This window comes from Salvia miltiorrhiza, chromosome 1 (genome assembly GCF_028751815.1).
Source record: "Salvia miltiorrhiza cultivar Shanhuang (shh) chromosome 1, IMPLAD_Smil_shh, whole genome shotgun sequence".
Taxonomy (NCBI): Eukaryota; Viridiplantae; Streptophyta; class Magnoliopsida; order Lamiales; family Lamiaceae; genus Salvia; species Salvia miltiorrhiza.
The window spans coordinates 571,581-591,403 of record NC_080387.1 but is presented as its reverse complement, the minus strand read 5'-3'; the positions used below and the strand labels follow the sequence as shown (position 1 = coordinate 591,403).

At 41.6% G+C, this 19,823-nt stretch overlaps 2 long non-coding RNA genes across 2 annotated transcripts; one reads left to right on the top strand and one right to left on the bottom strand.

Moving 5' to 3' along the window:
* The first annotated feature begins 7,660 nt into the window (after positions 1-7,660).
* Positions 7,661-8,780, top strand: LOC131007197 (uncharacterized). The gene is made up of 2 exons (XR_009095957.1): positions 7,661-7,718; positions 7,800-8,780. It is a non-coding gene; the product is annotated as an uncharacterized LOC131007197 (long non-coding RNA).
* A 9,808-nt stretch (positions 8,781-18,588) lies between these two features.
* Positions 18,589-19,446, bottom strand: LOC131007194 (uncharacterized). The gene is made up of 2 exons (XR_009095954.1): positions 19,364-19,446; positions 18,589-18,739 (listed from the first exon to the last, which is right to left on the bottom strand). It is a non-coding gene; the product is annotated as an uncharacterized LOC131007194 (long non-coding RNA).
* Between the last annotated feature and the right edge of the window lie 377 nt (positions 19,447-19,823).

The following is a 19,823-nucleotide window of genomic DNA, read 5'->3' as shown; positions in this document are numbered from 1 at the left end:
TTTCCCTTGACACCAAACCTAGTTATCCCCTTGGTAGGAGATACCTTTAGGAAGACCTTGTCTCCTATTTCAAACTGTAATTCGGTTCGGCGTGCATCAGCGTAAGATTTCTGTCTATCTTGCGCCTCCTTTATTCGCCCTCTGATTTGACGGACTATCTCAATCATCTCGCTGACCGTGTCCGGTCCTAGGATTTTTCTCTCACCCACTTCATCCCAGTAAAGTGGTGATCTGCATTTTCTTCCATACAACGCCTCGTAAGGTGCCATGTCAATGGTCGCCTGGTAGCTATTGTTGTAGGCAAACTCAATCAGCGGCAACACTGATTCCCAACTTCCACCTCTGTCTAACACCACTGTTCTCAACATGTCTTCGAGAGTCTGAATTGTCCTTTCCGACTGCCCATCTGTCTGCGGGTGGAAAGCGGTGCTGAAATTTAGCCTCGTGCCTAACTCCTTTTGTAAGCTCATCCAAAATCTAGAAGTAAATTTTGAGTCTCGGTCTGAAGTGATCGACACGGGCACGCCGTGTAAGCGTACAATCTCTCGAATATACAACTGAGCTAGCTTGTCTGACCCGTGTGTGATCGGAATTGGTATAAAATGAGCACACTTTGTGAGTCGATCCACTATTACCCAAATGGCAGTGTTTCCTTTCCTTGTCTTGGGCAAACTGGTCACAAAATCCATTGCTATGTGCTCCCACTTCCATTCTGGAATTTCTAAAGGTTGCAATTTTCCATATGGCCTTTGGTGTAAAGCCTTCACTTGCTGGCATGCTAGGCATCTCTCTACAAATGATGCTATGTCTCTTTTCATGCCTTCCCACCAAAAATGCTTCTTTAGATCTTGATACATCTTAGTGCTCCCCGGGTGGGCAGTATAAGGGGTATCGTGAGCTTCGCTCATGATTTTATCCTTAAGTTCATCATCTTGGGGGATGCATATCCTTCCCTCAAAGAGGATAGCATTATCTGATGCTTCTTGATAATTCTTGACGCCTCCTTTCCTTACCGCTTCTCGTAGCTTCTCCATTTTCTCATCTTTTCTTTGTGCTTCTACAATCATCTTTCTCAAGCTAGGTATTGTTGCAACAACGCTTGCTATCGTCCCTGGTGGTTTGACCACTTCTATGCTCATTTTACCAAATTCTCTTATGAGCTCCTTCTCTCGAGTGATGAGAGATCCCAATTTAGATTGAGTCTTACAACTCAATGCATCAGCCACTACGTTGGCCTTGCCTGGGTGGTAGTTAATACCGCAGTCATAATCTTTTACTAGTTCGAGCCACCTCCTTTGTCTCATATTAAGGTCCTTTTGCTCGAAAAAGTATTTCAGGCTTTTGTGGTCCGTGAATATCTCGCACCTAACTCCATATAGGTGATGTCTCCAAATCTTCAATGCGTGTACCACTGCAGCCAATTCTAGATCATGGGTCGGATAGTTCAGTTCATGTGGTCTAAGCTGTCGCGACGCATATGCTATCACTCTTCCTTCTTGCATCAGCACGCAACCAAGTCCATTTTTGGACGCGTCTGTGTAGATCACGTATTCCTTGTCAGCTGTTGGAACGGCTAACACTGGTGCCGTAGTTAACTTTTCCTTGAGTTCTTGGAAGCTCTTCTCGCACTCATCTGTCCAAGAAAATTTTACCCCCTTCCTGAGTAGTTGCGTCATTGGCCTTGCGATTTTGGAAAATCCCTCTATGAACCTCCGGTAGTAACCTGCCAATCCTAAGAAACTTCTTATCTCATTAGGGTTAGTAGGTGGTCTTCATTCGCGCACTGCTTGCACTTTCTCAGGGTCCACTTTAATCCCTTCTGACGACACAATATGGCCTAAAAATGTGACTTCGCTGAGCCAAAACTCGCACTTGCTGAATTTGGCATAAAGGCGCTCCGTCCTCAACGTTTCTAGGACAATTCTCAGATGTTCCTCATGGTCTTTCTCGTTCTTCGAGTAGATCAGGATGTCATCTATGAATACTAAGACAAATTTGTCTAAGTACGGATGGAACACTCGATTCATGAGGTCCATGAACACGGCTGGCGCGTTGGTTAGCCCGAATGGCACAACTACAAATTCGTAGTGGCCATACCTAGTTCGAAACGCCGTCTTAGGTACGTCTTCTGGTCGAATCTTCAGCTGGTGATAACCAGACCGCAAATCAATCTTCGAGAACACGCTTGCTCCCTTGAGCTGGTCGAAGAGGTCATCTATCCTTGGTAAAGGATATTTGTTCTTGAGTGTCACTTTGTTCAGTTCTCTATAGTCTATGCACATTCGCAATGTGCCATCCTTTTTCTTCACGAAAAGTACGGGTGCACCCCAAGGTGATACACTTGGCCTAATGAATCCAAGATCCAAAAGTTCTTGCAGTTGTATCTTGAGTTCTTCCAACTCTTTAGGAGCCATTCGGTATGGTGCCTTCGAAATGGGAGCTGCCCCGGGCTCCAAATCAATGGTAAACTCACTTGGTCTGTCCGGTGGTGGCCCTGGCAGAATCTCTGGAAATACATCTGAAAAGTTCCGTACAATTGCTACATCTTCTATGCTCCTTTCAGTTCCCAGTTCTCCGTGCAAGTATACGAGGTAAGCTGGGTATCCCTTATTCATCATTTTCGTTGCTTATAGGGCGGAGATGATCATCTTTCTTCTCCCCATACTAATTTCGTGGAAATGTGACGGCTCCCTTCCTGGGGGTCGAAACGATATCCGTCTTTCGTTACAAAGGATGGTGGCATAGTTCTCGGCTAGCCAGTCCATTCCTAGGATTATGTCCACATCTCCCATCGGTATAACATAGGAGTTGTTCACTACAATCTTGTGTGACCCTATGTTTAGTTCTAGGTTCAAGCACACATGTTTGACTATCGTCATCCCTCCTATAGGTGATGATATACTCAACTCCTGGTCAGCTCTTTCCATCTTAAGTTTTAAGGTGTCGACACATGTACTTGAAATGAAAGTATGCGATGCGCCCGTATCAAATAGAAGTACAACAGGAGTATTGAGTAGCATGCCCATACCTGCCAGGTTTCCCTGGTTGTTTTCGGGTTGCTTCTGCCTCATAGCATAGGCTCTAGCATGACGAGGCTCTTCATGTTGTTTCTGTTGTTGGCGAGCCTGTTGCTGATACGGTTGTTGAGGTTGTGGTTGGTACGGTAGCTGTTGGTGCTGCTGTGGCTGCTGATACTGTGGTTGCTGCCCTGGGTATGGTTGGGACAGAGCTTGGATTGCTCGCAGATGCGGAGCTTGGATAGGTAGGTTCGGCCTTGAACCCGTCCCGTGTTGCTTATTCGGGCACCGGTTTGCATAGTGCCCCTTCTGGTTGCAGATATAGCAACTATCACTGCCGGCCTTACAGATTCCCCCATGACTTTTGTTACATTTGGGGCAATGTGGGGCTCTCTGTTGGTTATTTCCCATCTGTTTCGGTGCACTCTGGCATCCATAGCCCTGTGACTGGAAGACCCGTCCCTGCCATGGCCTCTTCTCGCCTTGGTTCGGTTTACTGTTGTCCCATCTCCTTTTTCCGTTAAAATTCTGATTATGATTTTGATCCTGTGGAGGTGCTGGCGCAGGTACAATTGCAAGTCTTTCTCCAGGCATGGCTGCCTCAATGTCTAACGCTCGGCTGAGCGACTCAGTGTAAGACAATCCTCCGTGGCTTGCCAAAGCCATCCTAATCTCGTGCCTCAGTCCGGCACAAAACTTTTCAGCCATCTTCTCATCTGTGTCAACTTGTTCCGGCGCATATCTAGACATATCGCAGAACGTCCTGTCGTATTGAGTTACCGACATCTTCCCTTGTTTTAGATTGTAAAATTCAGCCTCCTTTTTCTTGCGGTAGCTCTTGGGTATATACTTGTCATATATACCGGCTTTGAATTGTTCCCAAGTCAGGTTTTCTAACTGCTCTGCTGTCATCGTTTTCATCCTTGCTTCCCACCAGAAATCAGCTGACCCAGTCAACTGAAAGGACATACAAGTCAGACGTTCTTGGTCGGTGCAACGCAGGAAGTTGAAAATGCGTTCAATAGCGCGAACCCAAGTTTCAGCTTCTGCCGGGTCTCCTGTCCCGTTGAAGGTAGGTGGGTTCTGTCGTAAGAATAATTCTTCAATCCGCCGTTCTGGCTGAACAGGTGGTTGAACTATTTCTGGTTCTGGCCCTGTTTCTGGGCCTCTTCCTTCATTCCGGGGAATCCTTCCCCCTCCTCTCGGACGCCCTCGTTTCGGTGGCATTCTAATGAGTCAAAACACAAGTTGTCAGCGCATTAAAACGCAATAAGGACATACTATCATTTTTATAGTTACTCCTTAACTCATCGAGTTCTGTTCCTGCTAAAACTTAAGCGAACATATAAATAGAACATAGCGGAACGACTTGCCGCGAAAGACCAATAAGGTCACTATATATTCATGAGAAATTAGTATCAATGAGAACTATGTCATAAGAATAGTTCTTCTATTCTATGTTCTGGTTGTATGGGTGGTGAGGCCATGTTTTGTTCTAGCCCTGGTACTGTAAGTAGAATGGTTCCGAATATCTGAAACTATAAGCTGATAGCTTTAATCGTAATATTATAACATTATATACAAAGCATTTTGACCCCTCATAAGTCTAACTCTGAAGTTCATACATGAATCATGAAGGTTATCCTTAAGCCATAGCTAGTGATAATCTAGGCTAGAAGCGAGTCTCAGCTTATTAGGGATTAGCTAACTGATTACATAAGTCGCACTCATCGCTATAAGCAATATCATACTTAAACTATCATCGAATAAGGCAATAGTCGATTAGGTGCTTCGTCTCGCGTGAACAACCTGAATGAAGAACTATGCCTGCATCAGTGATTCGTGCGTGGCACTCCGCTTGCACTGCCTTCATTGGATTCTCTTCCTCTTTCTTAGCTATTCACCATGGCTATAGTGAAATATAACTGAGTTTCTAGCTTCTATTGTTTTTCTCGTAACAGTGATCATGCATTCTTAACGCATCTAAGTTCATTGAGATATCTAATCAATCAATAAAGCATACAACTTGAATGTAAGCATCAGTACATTCATATAAAACGTGAACTTCTCAATGTTTTAAAATCATTACCACCTTCTTTCTTGCTGAGCATGACGATGTGATGAAGTGATGAGCTTTGGTTGACTGACTCATATATATTAGTGATCATACTAGAAAAATGGCTAACTCTAGGGTTCAGAGCAAATGAACTGCTCTGATACCACTCTGTCACGACCGGCCCTAATTAAGGATAATTAAACCGGGGAAACCGTGACTAATGGAGGGAGATTAGAAGCGGGGTAGAAAGGGGAATAATCAAACAAGAAAGGATCGCAGTATCATTGTTAACAACAGGGATAATTATAATATAACGGAGTTTTAGTCGTATAGACTCAAATAACTAGTAAGTTCGGATAACTCCGACTTATCCAAAATAACATAAGACTTCTGAGTACGCAGCGGAATAAGGTTCTGATTACATGTATGAAGACATGTAACCCTAGAGTTCATTAATACATAATAAGATAAAAGAGTCCCGCTCGTCACTTCATCACCATCGGCAGCTGCTCAACCTGCACATTTAGAAATATATGCAGGGCTGAGTACAAAAGTACTCAGTGGGCACATATGCCTACTATGAAATATAACATGCTTCGTAAAGTTGTAAATTGTCATGCCATCATAAACAGTACAGCAAGGGAGTTTTTCGCTAAAAAGGCCCAAGCTTACTAAATTCATTTGTGATTCTTAAAGTTCGACTGCAGTCTAAGTTCTCTTGTAATCTATCATATCTGGAACTTTGTGCCGGAGAGGTGGCCACCTCTCACGGTCACTTGACCGGCCAACCCGCTAGATGACTCACGGTCACTGGTGTACACTAGCCCTGGCAGGATAGCTATCAACTGCTCAAGACCCGAATTCGATTACATGATAAAAGCCACATCAGATAGATATCATACTGAAATTAAAACATTTTATGGCAAGACAATATTTGAAATAACTTCAATTAATTTAGTCATGAAATAACTTGCTTGAACGTAACATTTAAACTCATTTGATATATATGAAAGTAATGCCCACCTGATAGTAATTTTCTGTGATACAAAAGCTCCTCAACAAATTATCAATCTCGCCCTTGACCTTTATTACGAGAATATATGTACATATATAAGATATTTGCTCGAATAAAATCTTCAAATAATGAGAATGCAAAATTAACTATGCATGATCTGGTATGCATGAACTAATATTCTGAAATAATAATCAGGGAAATTCTATTGTTAATCCAGGTTATCGGATTTAAACAAATGCTAAGTCTCGTCTCATGATTCTGGATAATTAACTAAAATAATCCGTTCTCTTCAGGGTGTTCTAATCCGTCGATTAAATAAATCCCGCTCTTCGTAGTCGATAGAAAAGAATAAAATACTTCAGCTTATTCGCTTTATAAACTCATAATCAACCGGGCTTAATAATGAGAATTTGAAATGTTATGAATTCGAATAATAAAAAGGCTCAACATAAGGTAGCCCAATAATTAATTAAGTAGAAAATGGGCCTGGATAGCTAAAATGAAAGGTCCAATTGAAATAATTCATTGGGCTTAGTAATTAAATAAATCTTGGCCCAAATGATTAAATAATGAATAGTTGGGCTCAATTAAATAAATCATGTAAGGCCCAACTAAATAAAATTTTAATCCATAATTTAAAATTAGCCCAAGAATAGAATGAATTATTCTGAGCTTAAAATTAAATAAAACTCGGCTCAGTTGATATGATACAGCAGCCCAAAGAATTAAAAGACAAAGCCCAATTCCTTAAATTAATTCATGCTCAATAAAAATAATGAGAAGAGCCAATTAAATAAAAGACTGGCCCAATTCGAATTTAAATATGAAAGCCCAAGCAATTAAAATTGGAAGCCCAATTTCATTAAAAATAAGCTCAAAATTTCGGCCCACATAAATTAGAGGAAAGCCCAAACAATTAAAATTAATCAAGCCCAAAGAATTAAATGAAAAGGCCCAAATCAAGCCCACTCTATTTCTTTTCTCTCACAACTCTCGGTCCTCCCTTTTCTCTCTCCCACACAATCCAATCTCGCCTCTCTCTCTTTCACTCCCAGATCAGTCGAGCTCTCTCTCCCTTCGGTTCTCTCTCTCTCTCGATCCATCTCCAGCCGAGGCGCCCGCCGTCGCCGCTCCACAATCCGGCGAGTCAGCTTCTACCTCGCCAAAGTCCGACACCTCCTCCTCTCTTCAATTCCTTAATTTCAGATCTCTCTCTATCTTTTCCTTGGTTCTCGTCGAGAACTCGTCCCCAGCCCACCAAATCCGGCTTCGTCGATTCAGCGCCGCTGTCTCTGCAAATCCGGCGGCACCCGCTGCTACCTCCGGCGAACAGCCGATTCTCGTTCGTCTTCCTGCGTCGGTCTCTCTCACTCTCTCGATTTCTGGAATCGCAGAACATGAAGGCGAGCTTCTTCGCCTGAAACCGCTGTCGTCGTCTCTGTAATTCCAGCGAACGGCGGTTGAACCTCCTCCCTCACGTCCATCTCCGACAATCAACACTCGACTGATCCTCTCGCTCTCTCTCCTCTCGAAGTTTCACCGCCTCCTTTCTGGAACTCCGGCGAACGACAACTATAAGCCGCGCGGCCGCGGCTCCTTCCGGCGAGGAACCTCGCACCGCCTCGCACAGGTAAACCCCCAAATCTCCCTTCTCTTCCTTTCAAAATAAAGAATCTGAAAATCTAATTCCTCCTCTCTCTTTCGTTGGTAGGAAGAGGAAAAAGGCAGCGCCTTTGCCGCCGTGTCGTGACTGAGTAACCGGCGAGCAGAACCGCTGAGGTCTGTGCTTGCGCCCCTCCGACGCCGGTGAAAGTTCTGCCGTCGCGTCCTCGATTCACTGAGCAGGGCAGTCAGCCTCATTTCCTAAAGCTAAGTTCGATTCCCAATTGTTGGGTAAAAGAAATTCTTGTGGTATCTAATACTCTATGAATCTCATAAATGTTATTGTTATCTTGAGTACTTGGTTTAGAAGCTAAAATGTTGAAACGTACTTATCTCGCATAAAAATTCTAGTCTGATGTACTGCTATTTATGCCTTTGTCTTGTGAATAAAAACTGATTGAGCTATTCTATATCTGAATTTTTGATTGATCTAAGCATGCTATGTTGGGGTGTGAAATATGCAAACATATAGACTAACTTGAGATGGTAATACCTTGATTGTTTTATCCTTTTGGCTGTCTGTTGCTCTGTTTGAATTTAATGAGAAGATAGCTGAAAAAAAATCACATATCTTGTTTTTCTTTAACAATGCAGGGAGAACTAAGAAAAGAAAAAAAATGGATAAGGCTAAGCCAATCTTACCTCTTCGAAGTTTTGCAGCAGCTAGACAATTCTCTCAAGCTATTGATGCGTAAAGAGAGAAGGATTTTTGGTGGATGATATAATAAGGAGTGAAGTTGGTGGCTGTAAAGGGAGGAAAGCATGGCTTTTGGTGGTTGAAGAGGTGGGGATCAAAGGATGGTGTCAGCACACTTATTTCTTTCCACTAACCTTAATGATTTTCCTTTATTGCTTTAATGATTTTCCTTTATTGATTCCTTGTCGGCTGATGGTATTAAACAAGGAATGGTGTTGCATTTGATGTGTAGTAATGTGGGATATGGCTGAAGTAAAGCTCTTGCCTCTTGGGAATTATAACTTGTAGTACAGTAATGCACTTAATGAAATACTAATCTTGAATTCTTACTAATGTAGCGTATATATATATACTCGCACGATATTTGATTTCTTGCTTGCTAGCATCGATGGACTGTAAAATAAATCTAAATTAAATCCGTAGATTTAATTCTCCTCACAAGCCGGAAATAATCCACGACTTAAGTAATTATAAATAATAGAATCGATAGTCTCATCTCGCTTAATTAATTAACGTGACTTTGCTAAGTCAGTTATAACTCTGAAATAATATCATTGACTGCTTTAATAATATGAATTCAGGATCATAAGCTGAATTCATATCAGGATAATAACCGTTTTCATTCACTGATGAACAAAAATAAACACTCATTACTGGATTTAAAATATATAAAAGAGCGGGTCACTACACAAATATCATAAGATTCCATATGATGTTATAAGTGTATAGATGTTTATGCCTTGTTAAAAACCTCTCCGTAAAAACCCATGGGAAAAATTCGGTAGAGGACTATTCATCTAAATGAACAAGGGAAAATCCTTGTGAAATCTGAATAAAAGGGATAGCAATCGGGCTTAGCCCCTTTGGATGAAGAAAGACAGGTATTCAAGTGATACGAATCAATCAACAAACATAACAACTTCAGGATCACAAGTTTAGTGTCATGCTTCAGATAACCAACATTCACTGATTGAAATACTTTGAGAGTCAATAGTTTAGGCTCAACAAAAGATATTGTTTAGAATCACAACATGATAGGTCTTAAGTTAAGAAACAAAAGACAGATACTGGCTAGTTTTGCAGCGGAAATCAAAATAAGGAGTTGAACTCTAGCCTCAGCTCTGCCCCGTCGTCACCAGCCATTAACCTGAAAACATTTGAAAGTAATTTTGGGCTAAGTACTAATGTACTTAGTGGGCTGCAACTTTTAAAGCATTTCACAATCTGAAGAACAGTTTATCCAATCTTACTGACATGACATAGAAGGTTTTAAAGAGAAAATAACTTCTATGCATGTTAAAACATTTTCATATATATATATATATATATATATATATATACTTAATTATTTTGCGCGCGTTTGCACACTCCATTCTGTTACTCGCTATGATCCCGGACCTCTAGCCACCGACGGATCTCTGTCTCCCGCTGACTTGAACTGAGGTCGTAACCCAGCCAAGTATAATAAACCTCGGAAATTAATCCAGACAGGCCTATCATTACTATGCTCCGGAACACATCCCGTCGAGCACCCTTATAACGCCTCTGGTTAGTGCCCGATGGAGATCAACCCACCGAGTCAGCTAACAAGTGTACACAATTCTCAAACAACGTGTTAGGTCATAAGAGAACCTCAATTGATTAACTGTACGAGCATTAAACATGATAGAGTGCACAAAAATATTTTATTGGATAAACAGTTTATATTACACGAATATTTAAGCTCAATAGCTAAATCATACATTTGAAAAATAAGCCCACCTGTCTAGGCAAAGCCTGTCGTTTAACTTTATTTCTGAATCGGAATAGCAGTGCTAATCCTCCTGATGCTCAAAGCCTACAAGAAATCTATTCTCAATAGGTCTCCTTGAATTCTAATCTTAAGTCATGGTGTAGTGCTTAATATTCTATGATTCACTTAGCCGGGTTTTCAAAATTTAATGAATAAATAATTGAAAACATTTCTCTTGAGTTAAGAACACCAACAATATTCTTACTCATCTTTCTTTAATAATTGGAATTATAATAAAACCAATTAAATCATAAATATTCTTATTGCAAAATATAATGCAAATCATGTCATGCTTAGCATATAATAAGTAATTACTTAAAATATGCACATAATAATAATTTAATATTATTATAAAAATTTAAAATAATTAATCAAACTTAATAAGTCTAATTAATTAAATAGTGTAGTCCATTTTAAAATAAAGAAACTGCACAGCCCAATTAAATAAATTAGTAAAGGCCCAACAGATTTAATAATTAAAAGCCCAGCTGAAACAAAAATAAATAAAATTCTCGGCCCAAATACTCAGCCCAATTCGAAATTTCAAGCAAAGAAAATCGGCCCAACTCTCAATTAAAATCAACCCAATTCACAAGCCCACTGAAAATTAAATCAAAAACCCAGCCCATTAAAAATCGGCCCAAACTCTAACCAAGCCCTAATCCACACTTATCCCCCTTTTCTTCCCCCCCCTTCAGCCGCTCACACACACACGCCTCTCTTGCCTCTCTCTTCTCTCCCTCTTCACGCCAAACCCGCCCCTTCTCTCCCCCGAATCTCCTCCGGCGGACAACGGCAGCCACCGCCGAATACGCCGCCACCCTTGACTCTCCTCTCCCTCAACTGCTCCATCTTGCCCTCGACTGCTCCATCTTGCCCGGCGACGAGCGCCGCCCGGAACTTCTCCCTCGTCTCCTGTCACTCCCGCCGCCGCAGCTACGCCGCCTGTTCCTACCCGACACCACCATCACCTTCTCCTTCTTCAGCCGACAGCGTGGCCGCCCTCGCTGCCCCGAGACAGAGAGCAGCGGTTGGTCGGACCGCCTGCCACCAACCCAGAGCCGGCGCTGCTGTTGCTGTACATCTTCTCCATCGCCGGCTGCCATCCCAGCCTCTCTCCGCCGCCGCGGCTCGGCCACCTCTTCAAAGGAGTATCATGAGCCTCGCTCATAATCTCATTCTTTAATTCTTCTTTGTGTGGCACACACAATCTTTCACCAACCATAAGTGCATTATCCTTTGCTTCAGTGAATCCTTTCGTTTCATTCGTTCTTGCAGCTAGACGCATCTTCTCCAAGAACCAATCTTCTCTTTGTGCTTGCACAATTCTTTCCCTCAAATCAGGTTTAGCTATCAATGCAGCAACACAACCCGATACTGTGTCTGGAGGATGAACAATTTCCAAACTGAGTGAGGCGAAGTCACGGATCAGTTCCTTCTGCTGGGTGATGAAATACCCTAGCTTAGCCTTCGTCTTTCGACTCAGTGCGTCAGCTACTACATTCGCTTTTCCTGGATGATAACTGATGGTGCAATCGTAATCCTTTACTAATTCGAGCCATCTTCGTTGTCTCATGTTCAAATCCTTTTGCTCGAAGAAGTATTTCAAACTCTTATGATCTGTAAAGATCTCACACTTAACTCCATAGAGGTAGTGTCTCCAAATCTTCAGCGCGTGCACGACGGCTGCTAGTTCTAAATCATGAGTAGGGTACTTCAGCTCATGGGGCTTCAATTGACGAGACGCGTATGCTATCACTTTCTGATTTTGCATCAACACGCAACCCAATCCTAGTTTCGAGGCATCAGTATACACCACGAATTCTTCATTCTCTTCTGGTATTGCTAACACTGGTGCAGTAGTCAGCCTAGTCTTCAGCTCCTTAAAACTTTGTTCGCACGCTTCAGACCAAACGTATTTAGTCCCCTTTTTCAAAAGCTGAGTCATTGGCCTAGCCAATTTCGAGAATCCTTCGATGAATCTTCTGTAGTAACCTGCTAGACCGAGGAAACTCCTGATCTCATTGACATTTGATGGTGTCTTCCATTCCTTGACTGCTTCGACCTTGGCGGGGTCTACTTTGATTCCTTCAGTCGACACGATGTGACCGAGAAACATCACTTCTCTCAACCAAAACTCGCATTTGCTGAATTTAGCAAACAATTTCTCATTACGCAGGGTTTCGAGTACGATGCGCAAGTGCTCCTCGTGTTGTTCTTCAGTCTTAGAGTAGATGAGAATGTCGTCAATAAACACTAAGACAAAACTATCGAGATATTGATGGAACACTCGGTTCATCAAATCCATGAAAACGGCTGGGGCATTCGTTAATCCAAAGGGCATCACTGTGAACTCGTAATGTCCGTAACGCGTTCGAAATGCTGTCTTTGGAATGTCTTCTCTTTTCATCTTGAGTTGATGGTAACCAGATCTTAGATCAATCTTGGAGAACACACCGGCTCCTTTCAACTGATCAAACAAGTCGTCTATCCTTGGAAGAGGATATCTATTCTTTATCGTGAGCTTGTTTATTTCTCTATAATCAATACACATCCTTAGTGAACCATCTTTCTTCTTGACGAATAAGACTGGTGCTCCCCACGGTGACACGCTAGGCTGTATGAAACCTAGATCCAACAGTTCTTGTAGTTGCACTTTCAATTCTTGTAACTCTGGCGGGGCCATTCTGTATGGTGCCTTTGACACTGGTGCTGCCCCGGGTTCTAGATCAATCGTGAATTCTAGTTGTCTGTTCGGTGGCATACCGGGCAATTCTTCGAGAAAAACATCTTTGAATTCTCGCACCACTGGAACTTCTTCGATCGTTTTCTTTACTTCATGTTCTCCTATCAAACTGACCAGAAAAGCCTGACATTCTCCCGTTCTCATTATCTTTGTGGCCTTCATCGCCGAAATCACTGGTACTCTTCCTCCCATTCTTATGCCATGAAAACTTGCCTTCTCCTTTCCAGCGGATTGGAAAGAGATCTTTCTCTCGCTACACAGTATCGTGGCACCGACTTGAGTAAGCCAGTCCATCCCTAGGATTATGTCAAACTCTATCATAGTGATGACATACAAATTTGCCTTAAATGTTTCAGCACCTATGTTCAGCTCTAAGTTCGAGATAATGTCCTTAGCAGCCAATCTTCCACCACCAGGGGTGCTAACTTCTAAAGTTGTCTCAGCCAATTGTGGAGTCAATTCTAATCTCTTACAAGCAGCATGTGAAATGAAAGAGTGGGACGCTCCAGTATCAAACAAAGCTATAATCGGCACGTCAAAAACATTAATCATACCTGCCAAGTTTCCTTGGTTTCCCGCTGCTTGTTTTTTTGTTAAGGGCATAGGCCCTAGCATTCTGTGGCTGTCCCCGTTGTCCTCCAGGACCCTGATTTTGTCGCTGTTGATTTCTGGGGTTTTGCTGTTGAGGTGCTCCTCCGTTCTTCTTCGGACATACTGAAGCATAGTGCCCAGTTTCCCCACATCTATAGCATATATTCATTCCTTTCAGGCATTCCCCTGAATGAGGTCGCTGACACTTTGGGCAAAGTGGTCGTCCCATTGCTTGCGGCTGTTGGTTCTGACGCTGATTCTGATTTTGGTTAGCAACCCATGGTTTCTTCCCATTTCCATTTCCAGGGTTTCCTCCAGTTCCTTCGTTCCACTTTCTTTTTCCTTTACCACCATCTTGAGGTGGTACAAATCCAGACTGTCCCGGAGCTTTCCCTTTTTCCTTTGGTAGCAATGACTCAATGGTAAGAGCCCTGCTCAAAGTTTGTGCGTAGGTGAGACCTCCCTGGCTTGCTAGGGAGATTGATATCTCGTGGCGCAGTCCATTCCTGAATTTTTCTGCACGCTTCTCATCAGTGTCCACCAGCGTCGGAGCATATCTTGATAGCTGATTGAAGGCTCTATCGTACTCAGTAACTGTCCCAGCCCTCTGCTTCAGATTCCAGAACTCATTCTGCTTCTTCTGTCTATAGCATCCCGGTATGTATTTCTCATATAATTCAGTCTTGAAATCTTCCCAAGTGAAATTTTCCCACTGTTCCTCAGTCATTGTGCGCCTCACCGATTCCCACCAGAAGTCGGCTTCGTCCACCAGTTGGTAGGTTGCACAAGTTAGTTTGTCTTCGTCATCGCAACGGATGTAGTTAAAGATACGCTCTATGGCCCTAACCCACTTTTCGGCGTCTGTTGGATCGCCCAGCCCGTCAAATGTTGGAGGTTTTTCCTTGCGAAACTTCTCTTCAGCAGTACGATTTGGTGCTACTTGTTGGATTGGCTCTTCAGGGATGAATCCCCTGCCGCGTCCACGACCACGACCACGTCCTCGTCCCCTACCGCGTCTTCTTGGTGCGTCTTCCATTCTGATTTACGAACGAAAATAACACAAAAGTGAGACTTATTCTGCATGCATGCATACATATATACATACATAGATATACTTAAGGTATATTACTTCTATAGTGTAACCCTATGAAAGGCTAACTCTATGGGGAAACTGATCTATCTGGGTGGAATACTCAAGTGAATCCTTAATCTTATCTCATTGCTTCTACGTTATAACATATCTATGTTAAACGTTTCTATCTTACCAGTCCTTACTTAAATCGATCAAGCGGGGCTATCACGACTAACATTCCCAAGACATTCTTGGGTGGTACTCAAACAGTTGTAAGAGTTCTTATTATTCTGATCGTATAGGCAGTGAACCTAAAACAATAACATAACTTTCTTATTCGTTCATTCTCTTTGAAACCTGAAACATGTGGACATTTAATGTCACATGAAACTTTTCTATTGCCGGAAAGATTCAAAGAATCTAACTCGACCATACATCTGGTATTCGTGAAAAGCTCGATAGTCCTAAACACGACTTTACTTCATTTTATCGTTAAGGGCTCGGGTTGTCCCAAACACGATACTGACTTATCTTATCGTTAAGGGCTCGGGTTGTCCCAAACACGATACTGACTTATCTTATCGTTAAGGGCTCGGGTTGTCCCAAACACGATACTTAGCTGGTTATATGAGTCGGAGACTCAAAATAACAATATGAAAGCAATTAGCAATTCATAACTTATAGCATATGGAAAGCGTTAAGCAATTCACATAGCATCATTTACTGAAGCGCGCACTTCTTGAAAACTCTAAAACATTTAATAACTTTGAAACTTTTAAATCGTACCTTTTTCCTGCGGCAGTGTGACGGCGAGCTGAGGTTCAACAACTTTCTTAGAAGTCTAGAGGTACTATTCTAGACTCGACATTTAAAAACTTATGGTTATCAGAAACATGAAAGAAAACTCATGCTCTGATACCATTCTGTCACACCCCAATTCTTGAAACAATAACTATAACTGGGGTACGACTATTCATCTAAATGAACAAGGGAAAATCCTTGTGAAATCTGAATAAAAGGGATAACAATCGGGCTTAGCCCCTTTGGATGAAGAAAGACAGGTATTCAAGTGATACGAATCAATCAACAAACATAACAACTTCAGGATCACAAGTTTAGTGTCATGCTTCAGATAACCAACATTCACTGATTGAAATACTTTGAGAGTCAATAGTTTAGGCTCAACAAAAGATATTGTTTAGAATCACAACATGATAGGTCTTAAGTTAAGAAACAAAAGACAGATACTGGCTAGTTTTGCAGCGGAAATCAAAATAAGGAGTTGAACTCTAGCCTCAGCTCTGCCCCGTCGTCACCAGCCATTAACCTGAAAACATTTGAAAGTAATTTTGGGCTAAGTACTAATGTACTTAGTGGGCTGCAACTTTTAAAGCATTTCACAATCTGAAGAACAGTTTATCCAATCTTACTGACATGACATAGAAGGTTTTAAAGAGAAAATAACTTCTATGCATGTTAAAACATTTTCATATATATATATATATATATATATATATACTTAATTATTTTGCGCGCGTTTGCACACTCCATTCTGTTACTCGCTATGATCCCGGACCTCTAGCCACCGACGGATCTTTGTCTCCCGCTGACTTGAACTGAGGTCGTAACCCAGCCAAGTATAATAAATCTCGGAAATTAATCCAGACAGGCCTATCATTACTATGCTCCGGAACACATCCCGTCGAGCACCCTTATAACGCCTCTGGTTAGTGCCCGATGGAGATCAACCCACCGAGTCAGCTAACAAGTGTACACAATTCTCAAACAACGTGTTAGGTCATAAGAGAACCTCAATTGATTAACTGTACGAGCATTAAACATGATAGAGTGCACAAAAATATTTTATTGGATAAACAGTTTATATTACACGAATATTTAAGCTCAATAGCTAAATCATACATTTGAAAAATAAGCCCACCTGTCTAGGCAAAGCCTGTCGTTTAACTTTATTTCTGAATCGGAATAGCAGTGCTAATCCTCCTGATGCTCAAAGCCTACAAGAAATCTATTCTCAATAGGTCTCCTTGAATTCTAATCTTAAGTCATGGTGTAGTGCTTAATATTCTATGATTCACTTAGCCGGGTTTTCAAAATTTAATGAATAAATAATTGAAAACATTTCTCTTGAGTTAAGAACACCAACAATATTCTTACTCATCTTTCTTTAATAATTGGAATTATAATAAAACCAATTAAATCATAAATATTCTTATTGCAAAATATAATGCAAATCATGTCATGCTTAGCATATAATAAGTAATTACTTAAAATATGCACATAATAATAATTTAATATTATTATAAAAATTTAAAATAATTAATCAAACTTAATAAGTCTAATTAATTAAATAGTGTAGTCCATTTTAAAATAAAGAAACTGCACAACCCAATTAAATAAATTAGTAAAGGCCCAACAGATTTAATAATTAAAAGCCCAGCTGAAACAAAAATAAATAAAATTCTCGGCCCAAATACTCAGCCCAATTCGAAATTTCAAGCAAAGAAAATCGGCCCAACTCTCAATTAAAATCAACCCAATTCACAAGCCCACTGAAAATTAAATCAAAAACCCAGCCCATTAAAAATCGGCCCAAACTCTAACCAAGCCCTAATCCACACTTATCCCCCTTTTCTCCCCCCCCCCTTCAGCCGCTCACACACACACGCCTCTCTTGCCTCTCTCTTCTCTCCCTCTTCACGCCAAACCCGCCCCTTCTCTCCCCCGAATCTCCTCCGGCGGACAACGGCAGCCACCGCCGAATACGCCGCCACCCTTGACTCTCCTCTCCCTCAACTGCTCCATCTTGCCCTCGACTGCTCCATCTTGCCCGGCGACGAGCGCCGCCCGGAACTTCTCCCTCGTCTCCTGTCACTCCCGCCGCCGCAGCTACGCCGCCTGTTCCTACCCGACACCACCATCACCTTCTCCTTCTTCAGCCGACAGCGTGGCCGCCCTCGCTGCCCCGAGACAGAGAGCAGCGGTTGGTCGGACCGCCTGCCACCATCCCAGAGCCGGCGCTGCTGTTGCTGTACATCTTCTCCATCGCCGGCTGCCATCCCAGCCTCTCTCCGCCGCCGCGGCTCGGCCACCAACGAAGGACCACCCACCTCATCTCCCTCTGTACCCCCCTGTTCTCTCTCCTCCTTGGCAACGACGGAACGCCGCTGCCTCCCTCGGTCTCTCTCTCTCGACCTTCCGGCGACTGCAGCAGCGGTAAGCCGCCTCGCCGTTCTCCCTCACTGAACTCCGGCTGCCACGACCAGCAGCTGGTCGCCGCCGTCCACCCCAAGACTCACGCACACACACATCACACCAAGTTTGTTTTTGGTTGAAATCGCAATAGTTCGTTTAAAAAAAATATGAACTTTATGATCTGCCATTATATATATATATATATATATATATATATGTATAATGTATGTATTTCTGTAAATGATGGGGTGAATTTATGAGAATGTTTCTCTGTCTTAGCTTGGTTGAGAGATGAAACCTTGTGAAATGATCTGTGCTTGCTGGTTTTTCTCTTGGTTTAATATTCAAGTCTTGCTTCTCTTGTCTTTAGTGGAAGAGATTCACTGAAATATATATCATGTTTAAAAGAACAGATGATGAAACATGAAAGAAATGGAGAATTGCCAAGTTCAAAACCTCAAACTTACATGTGTAGTTATCATAACGCTTAGGAAAGAGTTGAGAGCTGCTGAAAATTTTAGAGTTGTTATGTGTGGGTTGTCACACCCCAATTCTTGAATGAATAAATATAATCGAGGTGCAACTAATTCATAGAAATAAACAAGGAACAACCTTGTAAAAACCCGAAATAGGATAGAAAGTCGGGCTATGCCCCTTTGGATCACAAGTTTTGTTTCATGCTTCTGACAACCGACATTCATTTGCATAAATTAAGTAGTGAAGAGTCTAAGCTCGGTCAGGTATATCATTTGAAATTTAACATGAAGATCTTAAGTTGGGAAAACAAAAGACTGATATGAGTAATTGCTACAGCGGAAGTCTAACATAGGAATTTATCGCTAGCCTCAGCTCCGTCCCGTCAGCACCGGCCAGCCAACCTGAAAACATTTGAAAGTATTTTTGGGCTAAGTACTAATGTACTTAGTGGGCATGCATTTTCTGAAACATCTTATATTTTAATAAAGACAGTTTATCCAATCATACTTGACATGACTTAGAAGGTTTTAAATTGAAAGAAGTACTTCTAAGCATGTTAAAACATTTTCTTTCATTTGTGCGCACATGTCACACTCCCTTTCTGTTACTCGCTGTGATCCCGGACCTTTTAGCCACCGACGGATCTCTGTCTCCTGCTTACTTGAACTGAGGGCGTAACCCAGACAAGTTTACTTTGACCTCGGGACGCTACCCAGGCAGGCCTGATATTTCTCATGCTCCGGAACACATCCAGCCGAGCACCCTTATAACGCCTCTGGTTAGAGCCCGATGGAGATCAACCCACCGAGTCAACTAACAAGTGTACACAATTCTCAAACAACGTATTAGGTCATAAGAGAACCTCAATTGATTAACTACGCGAGCCTTAAACAGAGCAGAGTGCACATAAACATTTTATTGGATAAACAGTTTTCATTACATTAAATAAACAATTTGCATTTCATTGAAACATTTAGAGCTTAATAACTCAATCATACTTTGTACATTTGGAAAGTAATGCCCACCTGGATAGGCAAAGCCTGAAGATCATAATCACATATAAACCTGTCTTGGGAAAACAGCGCTAATCTCCCTGGTCACAAAGCCTACAAGAAATTCTATTCTTAATAGGTCTCGTGAAGCTAATCTTAAGTCATGGTGTAGTGCTTAATATTCTATAATTCACTTGGCCGGGTTTTCAAAATTTAGTAAATAAATAATTGAAAACTAAAATCTTTGAGTTAAGGACACCAACAATATCCTTACTTGGTTTTTCTTAAATAATTGGAATTATAATAAAAACCAATTAAATCATAAATACTTTTATTGCAAAATATAATGCAATTTCATGACATGCTTAGCATATAAGTAATTACTTAAAATATGCACTTCATAATAATAATATTATTATGCTAATTATCTTTAAAATAATTAATCAAACTTTATTATAAGACTAATTAATAAATATTGGGTAGCCCATTTAAA